This window comes from Mixophyes fleayi, chromosome 5, assembly GCF_038048845.1.
Source record: "Mixophyes fleayi isolate aMixFle1 chromosome 5, aMixFle1.hap1, whole genome shotgun sequence".
Lineage (NCBI taxonomy): Eukaryota > Metazoa > Chordata > Amphibia > Anura > Limnodynastidae > Mixophyes > Mixophyes fleayi.
In genome coordinates, this window is record NC_134406.1 from 135,721,088 (window position 1) to 135,741,691 (window position 20,604).

The 20,604-nt window shown below is 42.7% G+C and overlaps 1 protein-coding gene across 1 annotated transcript in view; it reads left to right on the plus strand.

Moving 5' to 3' along the window:
* The window catches only part of ADAMTS16 (ADAM metallopeptidase with thrombospondin type 1 motif 16), a 377,420-nt gene that overhangs the window by 222,475 nt on the left and 134,341 nt on the right, over positions 1-20,604 (plus strand). The gene's annotated exons all lie outside the window — the stretch shown is intronic.

The following is a 20,604-nucleotide window of genomic DNA, read 5'->3' on the forward strand; positions in this document are numbered from 1 at the left end:
ATAGAACGGAAGTGTGGAACTAACTGATCATATTGTAAGTATTCCCGCTAACATATGTATCATAGCTACTTAGAGATGAGCCAACTGAAATAATAATAGTGCCAGTTACCAATCAAAAGGTAGCTATATGTGCATGAACTAATTAGGGTAGAATTGAGCCCAGTGGATGCTTTATTAGGAGTCATACTGAGCCCAGTAACCCTTTTAATGTAGATGAGACCATAGATCTGAATATCTAATAGTATTACACAGCATGGTACATCGCTGTTGTTATCTATACTGCCAGAATAAAAATTTGACACCAATATATTTGTAACTCTTTAAATTGACCCGGAATGACCTATTCATGATATTAGGTATTTTCAATGAAGGATTGATTAATAAATATCGTCCCTCTTGTTCCTGTAGATTATTACAGTTGCTTAGACAGCGTGCGGACCTAATTTTCCCTTATTATAAGGGAACTATACTTTGGATAATTACAGGTTAATATTTTGTAACACAGTGAGGCTTGGTGGTTTTTCTGCCATTTTAATTATTATTTGTTTATTATTTACACTCAAGTAATTTTGTTTATTATTTTTGTGTTTTATTTCGCCACTAGCGATACAGGTACTACTTAGGGACTCCATTACTAATTTAAATGAAGAAATAAAGTGTATGTTTTAAAAATGTATCTATAATCAATGAGTGCCCCTACTGAACATGATCTTCCTCTGCTTGTTCTTCTCAACTAATATGCTCTAAATATACCCCTTGCAACCCAGTAGCCGAGTTGAAAGTTGTAGAGCTATTTGATTATTGTATTGTACTGTTATGCCATGTACTGTGGTGCCCTATAAATAAATATTAATAATAATCCTTCTTAGAGGTCAGCGAGCAAGAGGACATTTTGATTGGGGTTATAAAAAGCATAAAGGCTAAATTTAATCAGCTTAAAGAAACATCAAAGCTTGTAGACTAAAATAGCATCTTCTAACAAAGGCAGAGGCCAAACTTATGAAATTAAAAGTACATTACAACTGTATAGCAAATGGCAATGAAAATGGTAGAAGAAAGGTTTTTAAAGAAAATAAATAATACAAAAAAATAAAACAGATAGTGATAGATATTATGCGACTAAAAAATATACAGAAAATTGGAGAGGGTGATAAAGGGAAAGATAACCTCTTAAATATATTCTTTTGAACAGTGTTCACAATGGAGATAAATAGTGGACAATTAATGTAGTATTATGTTTTATTATGTTTTATTTATTTAACATAGGAGGTAGTGGAAATAAACACGCTTATTCTAAATATATCACCTGTACCAGAGAGATTAAAGGTTTCAATTGCAGGGGAATCAGAGCTGGTGAGAGAGTGAACAGGGATGTGAGGGAATAGAATCAATGGGGTGGATAATAGGGTGGCAAGTGGAAAGAAGAGCAGAGACCTAATTTTGGTCATAGGTACACAAATGTAGAGGGTGCATAAGGGTGCTTTCAGAAAATGGGTAAAGTGATCACTGGAGATTGTATAATCTCCTGATGGATTATATAATTTTATTCTTGGAAGTAACTGACATGGTCATGGAATGACCCAGAAGTCTACCCACTATACCACTAGTGATTGCCACCGACTAACAACCCGAACTTTGAAATTACCTATTCCGATGCAAATCTTAATTTGCAAAGTAGATTCACTTGCCTGGCATTTTATTAAAAATGTATATAAAGGAACATTTTTATGTTAAAACTTAATAATCTAAAATATGAAAATATTATGCCCATATTGTTGCATTAAAATAATGTAGGTACATATTATGTGCTTTGATAGTAACACTTTCTCTAGGAAAGAAGAATATAAAATCAAGGAAAATATACAATCTCTCCAATATTTTTTGCTAATAGTTTACTACCCTTTCAACCAGGTGTTTTAAGACTAATACCCCTTTCATACTGCACCAAAATCCCAGGTTTTTCCTGGGTCGAGCTGAAACGACCCGGGTCTTGGTGCAGTATGAATGGTACATGTCCAAAATCCCGGGTCTAAAAACCCGGGTCTTCAACCCGGGATTTATCGAGGGGTAATTCCCGGGTCGGACCCGGGTCGCCTGCACTATGAATGGTGCAACCCGGGTTTTTCAACCCGGGTTGCACAGAAAACATGCTGATTGGCTGTCTGCCTGTCTCTGGAGGATGATGTCATCGTTGGAAGCCCGTGGAACATTGTAGAAACTTTCTAGGAGAGATGGTGAATGGTGGTGTCAAGCTAAAGCTGAAGCAGAAGCGTTTTTGTACAGAGAAAATTCCTTTCATTAGTTTGCAAAAACAGTGTTTATACAGCAATAATGACACACTGGATGGAGGAAGAGGTGCGTGAGCTGCTGAATGTCAGAGGGGAGGAAGAAATTAGAAGGCAAGTGACTGGGACTGTGAAGGATGCCACAGTGTACTACAACATCGCCAAAATACTCACTCAACGTGGCATAAAGAGGACACAGCAACAAGTCCTGAACAAATTGAAGTCCCTGAAGAAGCAGTACACTAAAGTCCATGACCACAACAGGCGCAAAAGTGGCGCTGAAAGAATGGACTGGCCCTTTTATGACCAGTGCAATATGGTCTTTGGACATTCTCCTCTGACAAATCCAATTGCACTGTCATCTTCTAGCAATGTGGATGCGGCTATACCAACACCACCAGAGCGCACACATACAAGCGAGACCGCAACCATAATAATAGAAGATTCTATTGAAGACACCCCAGAACTGGAGTGCTCTGCCACAACAGATGACACCAACATGTCTTGGGAGGAATTGAACGATTCACAGCCATTCCCTGCTGCGCAAGTCATTACAGAGACTTCGCAAGAAACGCAGCCAGAACCAGTGCCGGTGTCAAAGTCTACGCCAGGTCCCAGTTTACGCTCCAACAGTAAGTATCTTTAATAATCTCACATAATAACCAACCATATCTACATACATATATATCTACATAATTGAAAAAAATAAAATGAACTGTATAAACAAAAGTCCCAAAAACAGAGAACTATATCAACCGAAATGCAAGCCAAATACCAATAAATATATCTACATAACAAAAAAAAAAAAATGTTTGAACATAACTGTCAAAAAAATAGAAGTATATCAACATAAATGCAAACCAAACACCAATGTTTCTACATAACTTTAAAAAGAGAACTATATCAACAAAAAGGCCAAAAGACAAATATAATACACTCCAAAGTATTAAAACATTAACACTCATATGTTGCAGTGCAAAACTACTGAGCAAGAGGGAGGAGGCCTCAAGCACATATCGGCTTACAACACTGCTTTTTTGATCTGCCACATTATATATTCTAATGTATGTTTTACTGTGTTTTTTCTACGTACAGTTTACAACGTTCCAAAAAAACGCAAAAGGCTCAACAAAATGAACCAAGCAACTAAAACAATGACAACTGTCATGATGGATCAACTGCGTGAGATGGACAGCACCATGAGGGAACACGAGAATACACAACTGCAGCGTTTCATGGACAATGAGCGGGAACTCCAGGACTCTTTCCTCATGCAAATCATGAACATGCAGGAACGCGTGTTACGCGAAAATCGTGAGTGTATTATGGGATTCATGGACAGACTCCTCTCACGGGTGCAGGCACCTCCTCCAAGTCCTTACTATTATGACGGACATTATCCTATGTACCAGCGGGGGCAACCCATGTTAGGCAACAATAACCCTCCAAACCCGGTACACAATACACAACATGCTCAACCTATGGGTAACCCCAACATAGAATACCCACCAGGTTATCCACTCCAAACCACTCCAACACCAGAAATGCCACAATATAGGCAATTGTAATAATCATGTTTTATGGTCAAATGTTTCACTGTTAATTGTTATCATGTATGTTACGTGGGATCTGGAATCACACCGTTACCTCCTCATATATATATATATATATATATATATATATATATATATATATAACCTGAAAAGCAAATTTGCACTTACTGTTTGGGCACATTTGTGTCTTGGGTTTACTACTTATGTATATATTTTATTTTTTTCTACATGCAAGTAAGCACTTTTATATTGTGTCATTTTATATTTTGTTGTGAAGAGACATATGAGGAAATATGTACAAAACAAAATACAATATGTGAAATAAACATATATTTTTTTTAATTTTACATTTGTGTGGTACATTCAAACAAGTGAGGACAAATTGGCAGTGAGGGTGGTCCTAATAAGTTCAGCAGAGGTATTGGTGCACTCTCCTTCAAAAGTACTGGAGTCCACTGACAGCACTGGCATTTCAGATTCCTGCACATTCCACTCAGTTAGAAATTGGTCTTTTTGAATTTCACAAATGTTATGTAAAATACAGCAAGCAGCAACCACGTGGGGCACAAGCTTGGTGTCAATGTCAATGCGCTTCAATAGATAGCTCCAACGTCCTTTCAAGCACCCAAAAGCATTTTTCACCACCATCCGAGCAGAGCTGAGGGTATGTGTAAAACGGATCTGTTCCTGAGACAGGTGATGTTGCTGAGTGAACCCCTTCATCAGCCAGCGCCTCAAAGGGTAAGCAGCATCCCCAATGATGTGTACCGGTATCTCCACACCATCAACAAACGAATATTCCTGTAAATAAAAACATGCAGTTTCACGTCACCATGTTTAAAATATTGGTCAAAAAACGCAGTACACTTGGTACTATATGGTGAAAATGCATTTTGCAAGTGTTACATCTGTATATAAAAAGGGGCAGTAAATACATACAATATTGATAGCAAACAATAGTATATAAGCTTCAATTACAAATACATCATACAACATTACACTGATATTTACCTCTCTAGGGAACAGCCAGCCATCTTGTCTTTCCTCAGCAATTTGGTAAAGGTCCGAATTTGCTAGAACTCTGGCATCATGGGAACGTCCAGGCCACCCAATGAAAACATCTGTGAAACTAACATAAAAAAAAACCATATATAAATATGTTTTACAATACGCATTACACATGGCACAGTCACATACAAAAAACCCCTACAAAATGCTTACCAATAGTTGTGGTCAACCACAGCCTGCAGAATGATGGAATGCCAGCCTTTGCGGTTGTAGTAATCTGCATGGTTGTCTGTGGGGGCAATGATGGGGATGTGTGTCCCGTCTATGGCTCCAGCACACTGTGGAAACCCACGCTTCAGGAATCCTGCAATTGTATCATCCAGGCGCTGACCTTGCGGTAAGGAGATGAAGCGATGATACAGGGCTTCCAACAATGCCGTGGTGACTTCATGCACTAGAGTGCACACCGTGGATATTCCCACTCCAAACAAGCAGGAGATTGTCCGATATTCTCCAGGGGTAGCATGGTTTCCCAAAGTTAGTGGCCTTCCTGGAAAGTGCTGGGGTAATAAGGTCCAGCACATAGTTAAATGTCCCACGTGACATTCTGAAGTGTTGCATCCACTGCTGTTCCTCAAACGCTTCCACAGTAGACCAGAAAGCTTCTCCGTGGCTACGCTCTCTGGCACACATGGTTCGGTTACTGGCAGCACTGAATCTCAAAATTGAGGCAATGCTGGCCCTGAGAAACGCTCTCCTCCTGCGCATATACAGACACCGAGTTTTCCTCTGTTGTGCCATAAACTTCGCCTTCCTCCTCCTGAACTGGGACTGTGCAAGAGTGCACAGTGTCAGCAGCTGCAACAAACTCTCATTTGCTGCATAAAACATCAAAAAAATACTAGTAAACATGAACTCTGGGCTACACAAAAGTGAGTCGTCGGCCATAATGAAAAGTAATGTGGTAAACAATCACCACCCACTTTAGCATCATCTTTATGCGTCAACAAACCAGTCACCTTTCAATGACATCACCGTTTTTCAGCCAATGAAAACTGCTCTGGTGATGACTCCCACAAATTGCCAGGGCACAGACTTGTGCAGTATGAATGGGGTCAACCCGGGAAATTCCCGGGTCCGAGGTGCAGTATGAATGGTGTTTCTGAGCTGGGACGCTCCGAGACCCTGCAAAAACCCGGCTTCAAAAACCCGGGATATTGCAGGGGCGGCAGTATGAAAGTGGTATAAATAGTAAAACCACTGACCTGTAATTACTAGGTGATGAGATAATGGCTTACAATTAGCCCAGTTATGTGACCCATAAACGGGTCTTTATAATGCATTTAATAAGAAAAATACTTGCTTATTCCTTGGATCTAATTAATCTGTCTTTTCTGGATTAGTCACATTCTACCTGTATTATACTGTACCATTGTACCAAACTGTTATAATTATTCTATATATTTCTTTATATTATTCTATATAACTAGATAATTAAGTGTTAGGTGTTTTTTATCTAAAGTAACACATTTCTCACTAATGAAAGCAATGCAAGATATCATTTACGACATCATTGACCCAGAATGCTTTTTCCTAATTACTTAGGAAACTGTTACTTTTATTTGTTTATTACTGCTGGGTAAACTTACTAGCCATCTTTACTCTTGACTATATTTAAATGAAACTGTCATGGAATTTTTTATTTTTTTTTAATATATGTTTATATTACCAATATTTTATTTACATGTAATATTGTACAGTATTTTCATGTTTAGAAATAAAATGTTAATAATTTCTAGAGATGCTCACTGACCCCCGTGTTTTGGTTTTGATTTTGGATCTGGATTACCGTTGTGTTTTGGTTTTGCCAAACCGCCATTGCGTGTTTTTGGTTTTGTTTGGTTTTGTTTTGCTATTTTGTTTTAAAATCAATGTTTTTGGTCATAAAATAACCAAATTTAGTGCTCCACCTGTTTCTTGGATAAGTAATGTAGTTGTAAAATTAATAAATTATCAAAAAAACAGTTTAATTCCTGGTAGGACTTCTACAAACAAACCAGATTGTCTTCCTCTCCATCTATGCATATTTGCAATGCAGCCATCGTCTTTGGATGTATATTACACCCTACACTTATAGTTAAATATGTAAAGAAATGGAAAAAGCCAGTTTGGTTTCTGTCTCTCAAGGCCCCCCTCCACTTGTAGAAAATACCAAAAAATTCAGCCGTTATAGACTGTACAATATTAAGAGAAATGGACAAAGCCAGTTTTTGGGTCACTCTGTCTATGACACCCTACCCTTAAGGAGAAATTGCCCAAACAAAAGCCTTTCAAGACGGTACGTGATATATAAAATGCCCCGAGTCCCTTTCCTCTTTGGGGGTAGATTGCACCCTACACTTACATAGAAAGTTTTAAAAAGATGTTATCGTCATCATCTTCAGCTTCATCTTCACCCTCATCAGTGTGTATGTCATCATCACAAACTATCAATTCATCGCCGCTTGAATCCGCCATTAGAGAACAGTCAGTGCTTGGATGTCTTGGATGGTGAAGGCCTTCCTCATGGAAGATGTAGTTCATTTTTATAAACATCATTTTCTCCACATTTTTGGGAAGTAATCTTCTACAGCGATCACTGACTAAGTTCCTTGCTGTGCTGAACACTCGTTCAGAGTACACACTGGAGGGTGGGCAGCTTAAGTATTGCAAAGTAAGTTTGTACATGGGTTTCCAAATTGCCTGCTTTTCTTCCCAGTAAGGAAAGGGACTGTCTGACATTTCCATATCAATTACCTCTTGAAAATAATCCTCCACCATCCTTTGCATGTTAATACTCATATTGGATGGAGTTATGGGCAAGGTCACAATTTTTTTTGAAAAATCCTTCAAACCAGCCCAGATGTTAAACTGTTCTGGTCTACCATCTGCGTATTCCTTGCTTCTTTTTTGAAAATTAAATTTTTTACGAGCAGCAGCTGCTTGAGAAACTGAAGGAGGACACATCGTCAAGCCAAGGCCCAGTTCAGCGGACAACGTGCTGAGCAATAGCTCCTTGCAAAAGTTCACATCTCGTTCATTTTGAAGCAAAGACGCAATGTAGGTGTTAAACCTTGGATCAAGCACAGTGGCCAAAACGTACTGATCCGAGTTGAAGATCTTAATAACTCGAGGATCATTGTGAAGCAAATTAAGTACTTGATCGACAAGGCCAACATACTTTGCGGAATTGCTTGCTTAAAGGAATGCCTTGGCGCAAACTAGAAGAATCTGCACTCACTTCACACGTCACAACTTCAAATGGTTTCAGCACCTTGCACAGCACTGAAAGGATTCCCCACTGTGCAAGAGTGAAATACATCCCCCCTCCTTTCCCAATGTCATGGCTTGTGCAATATGCTTGGATGGCTTTGCGCTGTTCCTCCATCCTCTGCAGCATGTTCAGGGTGGAATTCCACCTAGTTACCACCTCCTGCTTAAGTTGGTGGCAGGGCAAGTTAAACTGTTCTTGGAGCTGCTGCAATCTCCTACATGCTGTGGCAGAATGCCTGAAATGGCCTGAAATCTTACGGCCCACCTAAAGCATCTCCTGCACCTCACAGTTATTTCGTAGCAAGCTCTGCACCACCAAGTTGATGGTGTAAGCAAAACCGGGAATGTGATGGAAGTCACCCAGCTGTAATGCTCACACTTTATTGTTGGCGTTATCTCAAATGACATATCCTGGTGAGAGTCCAAGTGGTATAAGCCACGTATCAATCGCATCTCTCAGTTTGCGTAGCAAATTGTCAGCTGTATGCCTGATAGTGAAGCCGGTGATACAAAGAGTGGCCTGCCTGTGACAAATGTTACGTAGTGGTGTACATGCTGCTGCTGTTCCTGCTGGTGAAGGTGAATGACCAACCCAGTGGGCTGTCACAGTCATATAGTCTTTGGTTTGACCACTTCCACTTGTCCACATATCTGTGGTTAAGTGGACAGTGGGCAGAATGGCATTTTTCAGCGCAATCTCTACATTTGTAGACACTTTTTGGTATAGTTGTGGAATAGCTTTATGGGAAAAATGGTGTTGCGATGGAATTCTGTAATGCGGACACAAAACCTCAATTAACTGTGAAAAACCAGCTGCGTTTATTGTGGATATTGGATGCAGATCTAACACTAACATGGCAGCCATGGCGTCTGTGATTCGCTTGGCAACTGGGTGACTGCTGTCCTATTTGCTTCCCAGGGCCATCTTAACAACGTAATGGGCCCCAGAGCAAAGCAGTGCACCGGGGCCCATATATATATATATATATATATATATATATATATATATATATATATATGTATATATATATATATGTATATATATATATATGTATATATATATATATGTATATATATGTATATATGTATAGAGATATATGTATAGAGATACAGATATAGATAGAGATAGATAGATGTGCTTGCTCAGTGACCCTTGAAGGTTTTTTTTGCAGGTTTTTTCTTTTTCCGGATTATTTATTCTAATTAAGAGCCTTGCCCGTGGGGCCCCCGGGCACCTGCCCATCGTGCCCAATGGAAAAGATGACCCTAATGCTTCCCCTAGCAAATGACTGTTTTACAGTTAATTGTTGAAATGTAGGACTGCTCTATTTCTTGGCCTTCCTCTGGGCTGATGATTCACACCCAGCAGCAGCAGTGGCACTAACTCTTTTTTCAGAGGAATCAATAATAGTGCAGGAGTCATCCAGCCTTAATAAGTGGGATGCAGGGCTAACTCCGAGCGCTACTGAGGATATTGATGAGGATGGTGTGTGGGTGTATTTTGTAGCTGTCGGGATGTCGATGACCGGAGGGTCCTAGCTGATGATGGAGTGCTTGTTGTTTTTTTGGAAGAACCTTCAGCTTTTCCCAACACTTTGCCATGAACTCTCGTCAAATGGCGTAACATAGATGAGGGTCCAAGATGGTTAGGGTCCCTCCCTCGACTGACTGTGGCTTTACAAACACTACAAATGGCTATACAATTGTTGTCTGGATTTTGGTAGAAATAATTCCACACATAAGAAGTGGATTTTTTTGTTTTATAGCCAGGCATGACAATGGCCTTTTTCTTGTCACGTGCCAGAACTGCTGCCACTGGTGCAGGACTTACACAAACAACCTCATTCTCATCAACATCCTCATTAGTGCCCTCATCGCCTACACAAATCTCCCCCTCCTCCTCCTCTAATTCTAAAGTGGTATCCTTAATTTGTGTATCACCGGCTACACTAGGGCTGTTCAGGCACATATCAGCAGAACTGCTGAAAGACCCCTTGTTTATGGGTACACTAACAGAATGCTCACGATTAGACATCCCACTGTTGGATGGACTCTCCACAGGGATTGTTGTCATTTCTAATTCAGAGCATACATTATCCTCTAATGCCTTATTGTTCTCTTTCAGCTCTGCTTTGACGCGTAACAATAGTTGTGCACCACTTGTAGACTCCAAATTACTTGGTCTTGCTTGGTCACGAGTGACCGTACAAGAAGAAGGCTCGGTAACATTTTTGGATCTGCCACTAATAGAGAAAGGCGAAAGCCTCATTCTCTCTTTGCCACTGCGTGTGTAGAATGGCATGTTGGCAATTTTTATCGGCAGTTAACTTTTTCTCAGTTACACTTCTTTTTCGCTTCAACATGGTAAAAAAAAATTTGGTGTGTGTTTTTTTGCCTGATTTCAAAAGACTGTAGTTTGATATCGCCTTTCCCAGATGACGTACTGGGAACACTACCACCAGGACTGGTGACAGAACCTGGTTGCTCATTCTGCTCATATGTGGACTGCTTTGAATCCATTTTAATTAGGCCAAAGCACTTGTAGTGCTAAATATTGTTTTTGATACTGCTGGCAAGTATGACTTTTGACAGCCAAAAAAATTACTGCAAAAGAATGGGGAATAAGGGACACCCCAAAAGCATTTATAGTGCTAGAAATTGAAAAAAAAGCACTCCTCTATCCTCCTCTTACTGCTTTAACAATTGGTAATAAGATTAGATTTGTATTGAATAGAAACAATAATATGTCCAATTACTGCTCTGTCCCTGCGCTGATATAGCCTGTGACCTAACCCTGCTCTCTCCCTCTGTCAAATGGCGATGGATTGCTGTGGAGGCTGGTATTTATGCTTTTCAAATCTCGCGAGAACCGAGCTCAGAAATACGAATGCATCACAATGACGTTTTGCCTCGGTTTCGATTCCGAATGGTCGGCTCGGTACTCGAATAGGCTAAATTCGGATGAATTTGGATCTCGGGGAACTGAGCCTGCCCATCTCTACTAATTTCTCTGATCACCATATTGTTGGGTATCATATTTTGTGATATATGAGTGTTTAAGTACATATTAACCTTATTTTCTTTATGCGTTAAATTTAATGGATCAAAATTCAGACATTTAAGGCTTTTAGGCCAAAGCGCCATCTCTGATATTTTGATTTGGAAAAAGATAATTACATAATTACATTGGTTAAATTTCTCAGTAGCCTTTCTCAATATCTCTCAGGTGAATTATACTTAAGAAAAATATGCCCCTGTATTGCATTTAATGCAACATTAAAAAAGAATAATGTTTAAATCCGGGCTGGGCAACATGTGGCTCTCCAGGTGTTGTGAAACTAGCACATCCTGTCAACTATCAGCTGGCAAAGCATGCTGGGGCTTGTAGTTTTACAACACCTTGAAATCCACAGATTGTACAGACCTGGTTTAAATCTAATTTTGTTTTACTCTGACTGTCTAATAGTTAATATATTGGCTCACATATCTACCAATATCTGTACCCCTGCTCGTACCACTTACATTTCTTTACTGCTGATAGTGTAGACCAGAAGTACTTAATGAGCATTTTCACCACTTCCTCTGAATGTTGATGCCTGTAATAATATTTTTAATCCAATCATAATACTTATAAATTAGTAGAGCTGTTCACTGACCCCTGTGTTTTGGTTTTGGATCTGTACTAATTTTGTGTTTTGGTTTTGGCAAAACCGCCCTCGCATGGTTTCGGATTATTGTGTTTTTTTCCGAAAAATTGCTAAAATATGCTAAATAGTAATCACATAATTTGGCTTGTTTTTTGCGCCTACATTATTATTAACCTCAATAACACTAATTTACAGTCATTACTAGTCAATTTTGACCACCTCACAGGTCACAATATTATTTTCATACACTTTCGGACACAGACTGCAGCGAGCTGGCTGGATGCTAAGCGACAGAGCAATGACACAAACACACGGCAGTTCATAGCACATCTAGGAAACATTGTCACACAGCAGTGTCAGCAAAGAAAAGTGGTGCAAGATGGAATTGTCCTTGGGGACTCCCACCCACCCTTATATTGGATTGAAATAATTTGATTGATGGACAGCAGACTAGAGAAGGTTATAAAGTCAACAATATAATGACATCAACAGCATTAGGACAACAATAGAAATGTAGACAGTATTTATTAGGTTAAAAATTCAAATGTAGACCGTATTATCCCTAACTCTAACCCTGTCCCTAACCCTAGACAAGTCCCTAACCCTAGACAAGTCCCTAACCCTAGACAAGTCCCTAACCCTAGACAAGTCCCTATAATAATTCTGCCCACAGTTGTATTGTCTACCTAATCATACTGTCCACCATGTGAATTGGTGACTACTTAATACTGTTGACACCAGAATTGTCGACTGTTACACAAGCTGTTAGACCAAGGCCTAAATGTCAAACAGTGCAAGATGGAATTGTGCTTGCTAATATGTTCGTTTGGTTTGTTTGGGCCCTCACAAAACTAGCTACCAATGGCCTTAAGGCAGGTAAGCTAACAATGTTGTCAATGAACTCTACAGTGGCAAGATGTCATCATCTTCGGCTCACCCTCATCAGTGTATACATCATCCTAGCACAATAATAATTAATCCCCGCTGGAATCCTCCATTACAGAAGGCTCTGTACTTTGCTGTAATTGCCGAATCTTGTAGTTCATTTTGATGAACATCATCTTTTCCACATTATTAGGAACTAGCCTCCTACGCCGATCACTGACAAGGTTAACGACTGTGCTGAAAACGCTTTCACACTGGAGGGTGGGCAGCTTAGGTAATGCAAACTGAGTTTGTACATGGGTCTCCAAATTCCATTTTTTTCCTCCTAGTATGTAAAGGGACTGTCTGGCATGTCTATTTCTATGCGGTCAGTAAGATAATCCCCCACCATTCTTTGGATGTTGATAGTAGGATCAGGTGGAGTTACGGCAGAGGTGCCACGATTTTTGACCAATTCTTTTAGACCAGACCAATTGTCAAAATGTTTTGCGGATTCATCTGCATCATCCCTGGGTCTCTTGGAAAAACTTAGTTTTTTCCTAGCATCAGTAGCCTGAGAAAAAGGAGGAGACGCCGTTGTGTCACGTACCACTTGAGCTGTCAACTTGCTCACCAGCAGCTCAGTGCATCTCATGTGATCTGGGTCAGTTGGAAATAAGACATAGCTCTTAAACCTAGGATCGAGATTTCAAGATGTTGATATATCTTGGACCCTGGCGAAGCCAATAAAGTACTTGATCTACATATTTGCAGTAATTGCTTTGTTTCATCTCCTCCTTCAATTTCTCAAGCTGAATTTCCAAAAGTCTAATTAAGGGAATCACTTGGCTCCAGCTAGCAGTGTCTGAACTCACTTCACAGGTGACAACTTCGAATAGTTTCAGCACCTTGCACAACACGGAAAGTATAATCCACTTATCGGGTGACATCTTACTTTTACAGTGTTACTGACAGAGTTAATATACCACTATGAAATAAAGACACAGAGACTTGCTTTGGCTAAAATGAAAGGTCAGCAATTTATTGAGATTATCAATATATTGAGAAGAGGTTGCAAATATAAGCAGACCAATCAGCCCCTAGGTTACACCCATGAGCTATAATCTCCCCCCCCCCGCCCGCCTAAGCGGAGCCCCATAACCCCGAAGGGTTATTCTCACTAATTGCCCAATCACTTTAGGGCAGAGTCCTACCACGTCTTGAATGTGACCAAATTGTCCGCTGACTGGGCTGCTTACCGCCACAGCTGGGTTCCCGCTAGGAACCCGAGCCCGCCACCAACTGACCTCTCATAGCCAAAGCACTGAAAATCTGCTCTACAAAATCCGATAACCATGTATCTGACAAATTTACCCAGATGAGGTGCACCGCTGACCAATGAAGCTTAATTACCCCCTTGTCTGCTTAGATACTACTATGGGTTCCAGACCTTACCCTTACCCAAATCATTGCCCCCAGGGGGGTTGTAAGAAGGTCGCATAAATCTCACTTCGCTATCCATTAGAACCTTTAATAGTGGCCCCCTGTGTCCTATCCACCAAACTTGCCTGTGGGGATGTAGCCCAGTTATGAGCGGGGTCACTTTTCCTGGCCCAAAAGATGAATGAATTGCCAACCAGCCAAATACTTTGACCATCCTGACGAGAACCTGCAAGGTGGATTGAGATGCGCGTCAACAAGAGACTTAATACACTTAATAAATAGCGGAAAGGCACACCACTGTTTATGCGAGATAGGGTGACCCATGCAGAGGTAAAACCAGAAACCCCGAGGTGCCAACAGCCAATCAGGCCCCCGGAGAAAAGAAAATGGCGAAACCCTCCGCGCCTATATGAACAAGATAAGCAACCTATGTCATGGGTCAACCTCCCGAAATAGCAGCGATACGCTAAAATTCAATAGGTGGACGAACATATTTCCTAAAACACTTTGACTTCCACCTACCCAACGCCATAATGAGCTGTTCTGAATCGCTTACTTCAGCCGCCACTGTAGCTGCTCCTATTCTGAAGGAATGAGTCCCATAACCTGCTGTATTCAAGCCAAGCTTTGCAGCGCACTACTTGAAGACAACTGAACACTAGTACCTTGCAAGGGGGTACCAATCTCGTTGTCTAAGCCAATTACCACCAGGGGAGGGGGGGGAATGTCCGAATATAACCTAGCAAGCTCAATTGGACAAACTACACTGTCCCCGCTCCGATGCAAGGTAATCCACCGCCCTCTCCCCAGCGGATCTGTCTTTGATCTATGTATTTTACACGCCATGCTTTAGCTCTTACCACAACATTCTTGCGATATAACCCTGAACTGATCTCAAGTCTGGGGGGCGCCACCAATTCACTTATTCTGAATGTTCCGGAAAAAAACCCCCATAGCAAATGACAACCTAAACAAAGCAGCCTCAAAAGCATCGCTAGCTATCGTCGGGATGATGTTCACAAGACCGGCCAACAATCTCTGTCAATGGGCCTACATCTGACTTCCACCGCAGGATGAATTATAGCCCAACCCCTAATGCCCTGTGAGCCAAAACCTGTTTGGCAACATCCTGACCACCATGCCCTGCAGAAAGAAGTAAATACCTGCCAAAGCTGACTCCAAATAGGGCTTCGATTTACCCACATGAAAACAAAACCAGGGCATAAAACACCAATCACATTAGCCCCAGAGGCTAGCAGATGAATAGCATGCACTACCCCCAAATTATCAGAACCGGAAACTGTATTCTTATAGCTGTGGCAATTACACCACAATTCCATTGCTACAACAATTGGGAACAACTCCAGAAACTAGACATTTCTCATGAAACCTTCTTGACGCCACGAAGGGGGCCACTCAGCCGCATGCTACTCCCCGTCCAGGTAAGCCTCAAACCCATATGAGCCAGCCGCATCCGTAAACAAGTGCAGCTCCAATTTATTGGCGGCAGGCAACATCCACAAACCCCATTGAAGTTCACCAAAACTAACGGGACATGACCAGATCGTCCCTCCTAGGATATCCTAACCATATGACAAGCTTATGTACCCAACTGTAGCTCTCTCCAACCTCCTGCAAAAAACTCTACCCATGGGGATAACGCGACAAGCAAAGTTAAGTAGACCAAGCAAGGATGGAACGTGCTTTAACTGAGCCTTACTCTTGCCCTGCAACGAGAAAATGACACCCTTCAACTTAGCCACTCTCTCCCTGGGCAACCTACAGCACCCTGCTCTGATGTCAATTCCACTACCCAGCTATGATAATCTCTCTGACGGACCTTCTGATTCATCCGCCGCCACAGGAACTCCCATAATTCTAACTTCAACTGAGCGGAAAACAGCAATTCCTGACACACCGTGACCCACTTGGCCCAATGAACAAGAAATCATCCAGGTAATGGGCCACCTTTTGATGCCCCGTCCCCGTAAAACAACACATCAATGGGGAAAATTGCTGAAACACTCAAAAATTGCGCAAGACATTGAACCTCCCATAGACAAACATTCATCCACATAATAGCCATCTGGCAAACGAACACCCATGTATTTACAAGAAGATGCAAGCAAAGGTGGAACCTAAATGCTGACTCATTATCCAGCTTCACCAGCTACGACCCGGCCCCGCAGCGCTGGACTATCAACAGCGCGTCCTCAAAGGATTGATACACTACCGAGCACTCAGATTCTGCAATCACGTCATTCACGGACATACCATGTGGGTTAAACAGATGCTGTATCAGCCTAAACTTACCCACCTCCTTCTTTGGTACTACACCCACTGGGGAAATGACCAAGCCCTGAACCGAGGGGCGTAGTAGAGGGACCGCACATTCTGCACGACTCGTCCTCTTTATTCATTTTCTCCTGCCCAACCAAAGGCAACTTTAGAGCTCATTTTAGGTTCATGGGAGACCACGTATGTACCGATCCACTTATCAGCAATTTATACCCATGCTTAACCAACCCTTAAAAACTCTGAATCCGGTCTAACCTAGCTGTTTTTCCAGTTCAGACAATGCAAGAGGAGAAAAGGCCTTAACTCGCAGGTGCACTTGCGGTGTGTCATCTGTGGCACCTGGGCCACTCCTCCTAGGACATTCCCTTCTGGGATGCCCTCCTCCATACGCTGCACAGGCATGCTTAAGCCTACAGGCCGCTCTGTCACACTGACTCTCGTTATATGCAACACATCTCCCTCGAAAGGGCTTGGCCAAACTGTTTGGGAGTTGCCATAACCTTACACTAAATTCATCATTAATAACCATCTTGTTTCCTGTGAAATGCCTCGTCCTAACGTCTCCACATGTTACCTCTGGAGCGGGTATACATCCCCTGTATCAAGAGATTGTGTTTTATAATGTTCATGTGCCTTTCCAGCCTACTCACCGAATAACAGGCTGCAGACACCAGGAAACCCTCCAAACAATTAGCAAAACACCCATAAACCTCCTTACCCACGCCAGAGCGTGACATTGCTGCTGTCAAATCATCCTTAGCCTTGTTGGTAATGGCAAACATATATACAAACCGGCCCGTGCGTATCTGTCACGCACCCTGTTTCTGATGTCCCACGGAACTGCTGTATTGTAACAGCGCACCACATCATCACCCATCAACCTGTTACTGAGGCTGTTATTCACCACCACCTCTCCCTGGTGGATACCACTCAACTTCCTCTCCAGCAGCCTTATCCACCTTGTGTCCAAACTCCTGGACCTTGCTGGAACCTCACTCTCGGAGGAAGAAGAGCCGGACTCAGAGCTCATGCCCGACATCCCACTGGCATGCTCACCGTCTGGCTCGCGGCCACAACCATTTACTCCTGGTGATGTTCCTGCCGCGGCTGTAGAGGCGGCTTCCGCATAAGAAGCACGCCTGGACCCCCGGCCTGAAGACGTATGTCTGGCCCAACCTGCAGAGGAGGAAACCGAAAGAGAGCTCCCTGGATCAGGAACTGAGGCCCCTGCACGCAATAACCTTTCCGAATTATGCTCTAATAATCTGGGCTCAAGAGCCATAACCGCACCTGCTTGCTGGGTAGGATTAACTACCTTTTTAAGGCGACCGTGCAGGGGGGGTGCCTTGAGAACCCGTCAGGGAGGACGTGTGACCCTGCCCTGAACCGGGCCCTCCGGCCACTATCTGCACGTTCCGAGAACCTAATGCCCCTGTAGGGGCTAATGCGGATGTGTGCATGCCATCCAACCCTGAGATAATGGAAGCAATGGAAACTGTGGGAGCAAAGGCACTTATGGTTAAACCGTAAGTATTGGGACAGGTAGGGAAGGAAGAATAAAGAGCATAGGCAGAGGAGGGGAAGGGATAGCAAGAAAGAGGGATGAGTAAAAGGTGGGCCGGACGTGGCTGGGTGCCCGCTAAGCAGAACAGGGGGGAAGGTGGGAGGGAGGGAGCCATGCGGGGTGCTTAGGGGATTAGCAGCCACAGGGGGGATTAGGGTGGTAGGGGGAGATAAGGAGGAGGGAAAGGGGATGGGGTAGTGGGGGGGTGGGAGGTGTTAAGTTGAGGTAAAAACAGCTACTGACGTGCGTGGAGGGTTGGGGGCGAACTGCTGCTGCAGTAAAGGGAAGGTACTCCCATGCTGCCCATGGGTGGGGGCTGTCCTGGTTGAGGGGACCTAATGCTGTTTCCCCCCCTGCTATGCTGGGAAACTGATGTATGGGGGGGTTGCATGAAAGGTTGCCAGCGCTTGTGGGTGGGAATGTAACAGCAGAGCCTGCAGCTTCCCCCCCAGCCCCAGCGATATATTGACTCTGGGGAGAGGGGAGATATTTGTAGATCTAAAAAACATTGGTGGCAGTGGAGTGGAGGATGGGCGCTCCTGGCGCGCCAGGTTCTAAGATGGCCGCCGCTACACTAGCCAGCGACCGCGCATGCGTGGCCGATACTCGGTACTCTGCGCAGTTATATGTTATGCTGCAAACGGGAACGCCGGTGAGGAAGGCATTCAAGGTGAGGATTGGGAGCTCGTGCTGGGGCCAAAAGGATAAGGCAGGGGACACTAGATAGCGGAGGGGGAACCGGAATATAGATTCGGGGGAATGAGGTAATTAACAACGGAGAAGGGGATTATAGCGCGAGCAATGGGACAATAAAAAACAGGGAACAGTAGACTGAAGGGATGGAACAACAAACGACACAGAGGACAGGGGACTAAATAGAGGACAAAAGAAGCGGAAAGGAAGTACCAAGGAAAAGGTAGAAAATTAGGGAATATCAGAGGGAAAAGATGCAGGAATAGAGGGGCAATGCAGCAAAAGGAGAAGAAAATGCATATAGTAATGGGCAGAAAGCAGGGGGACACAGGAGAGGAACACAAATGCAATTAAATACAATATACTACAAAACAACAGCATTACAAAATTCAACAAGTTTGCACAGTAATACTCACCAGGACAGCAGAGAAGGCCAGACGCTCATCCGAAAACTCTAACCAAGACAGTAGAGCAGGGTAGATGCAGACTCACTCCAAAACTCTCCAGAATGAAAGGGGGAAGCTGACTGCTGGTTCTGGACCTTATCCGGCTTCCCCCACTACATTCCTGTAATCCTGCCCCCTACGTCCCTACTGATTGGCTGACCCCTGCCCCCCAGTGGAGTTTACTCTTGCTATACTTCTTTTTACCTGCCCCCTCAGCGTTTTTTACCTCGGGCTAATCCCCGCCCTCTGTTATGTTTCTCCACTGCGCTGGACTAAAATACATTCCCCCTACTTTAACAATATCATGGCTTGTAGAGTTAGTGTGAATGGCTTTTTGCTGTTCCTTTATCTTCAGAAGCAGGGTGGAATTTTACCTTGTTACCACCTCGTGCTTCAGTTGGTGGCAAATAAATGGTTCTTGTAGCTGCTGCAATCTCGTACATACTGTTGCAGAATGCCGGAAATGTCTGGAAACTTTTCAGGCCACAAACAGCATCTCCTGCACGTCCCTGTCATTTTTCAAAAAGCTCTGTACCACCAAGCTGATTGTGTGAGCAAAACAGGGAATGTGATGGAATTCACCAACCTGTAATGCTCTCTGAATATTGGTGGCGTTATCAGAAATTACATATCTTGAGGAGAGTCCAAACGGGATAAGCCATGTTGCATGACATCCCTTAGTTTTTGTAACAGGTTGTCAGTGGTATGCCTCTTAGTGTAGCCAGTGATATACAGAGTAGCCTGCCTCTGAAAAATCTGCCGTTGTTGGGTACATGCTGCTGCTGTTCCTGCTGCTGAAGGCAATTCACCAACCCAGTGGGCTATCAAATATAATCTTTAGTTTTCCCAGTTCCGCTTGTCCACATATCTGTATTTTAAGTCTACAGTGGGTAGAATATCATTTTGTAGCCCAATAATTGCATTTTTTCGAAAATTTCTGGTACAGGTGAGGAATTGCTTTTCTAGTAAAATGGTGTGGTGATGGAATTTGGTAAAAGGGACACAGGACCTCAATTTACTGTCAAAAACCAGCTGCATTAATTAAAGATATTGAATGCAGATCTAATACTAGCATATGCGCCATCGCGTCTGTGATTCCCATTGCAGCTGGGTGACAACTTTTATACTCGCTTCCTCTTGCAAAGGATTGTTTAACAGTCAATTGTTGAAAACTACTAGTAGTCTTCTTCTTGGTCTGCTTCTGGGATGAAGGTTTACCCCCAGCAGCAGCAGCAGTGGGCCTAACGGTCAAGAATTCTTTAGAGGAATCCTGGATAGGGGAGATCTCTAGCCTTAGCAACTTGGATGCAGGACTAACTCACTAGTGAGGATATTGATGAGGAAGGTGTTGTCAGTCTAGATTGCAGGTGCTGGGATCTAGCTGAGAGAAGGGAGCTAGCTGATGCTGGACTGCTTGTTGTTGTTTTTTAAAATAAGTTTCAGATTTTCCCATCAGCTTGCCATGAACTCTCTTCAAATGGCGTAACATGG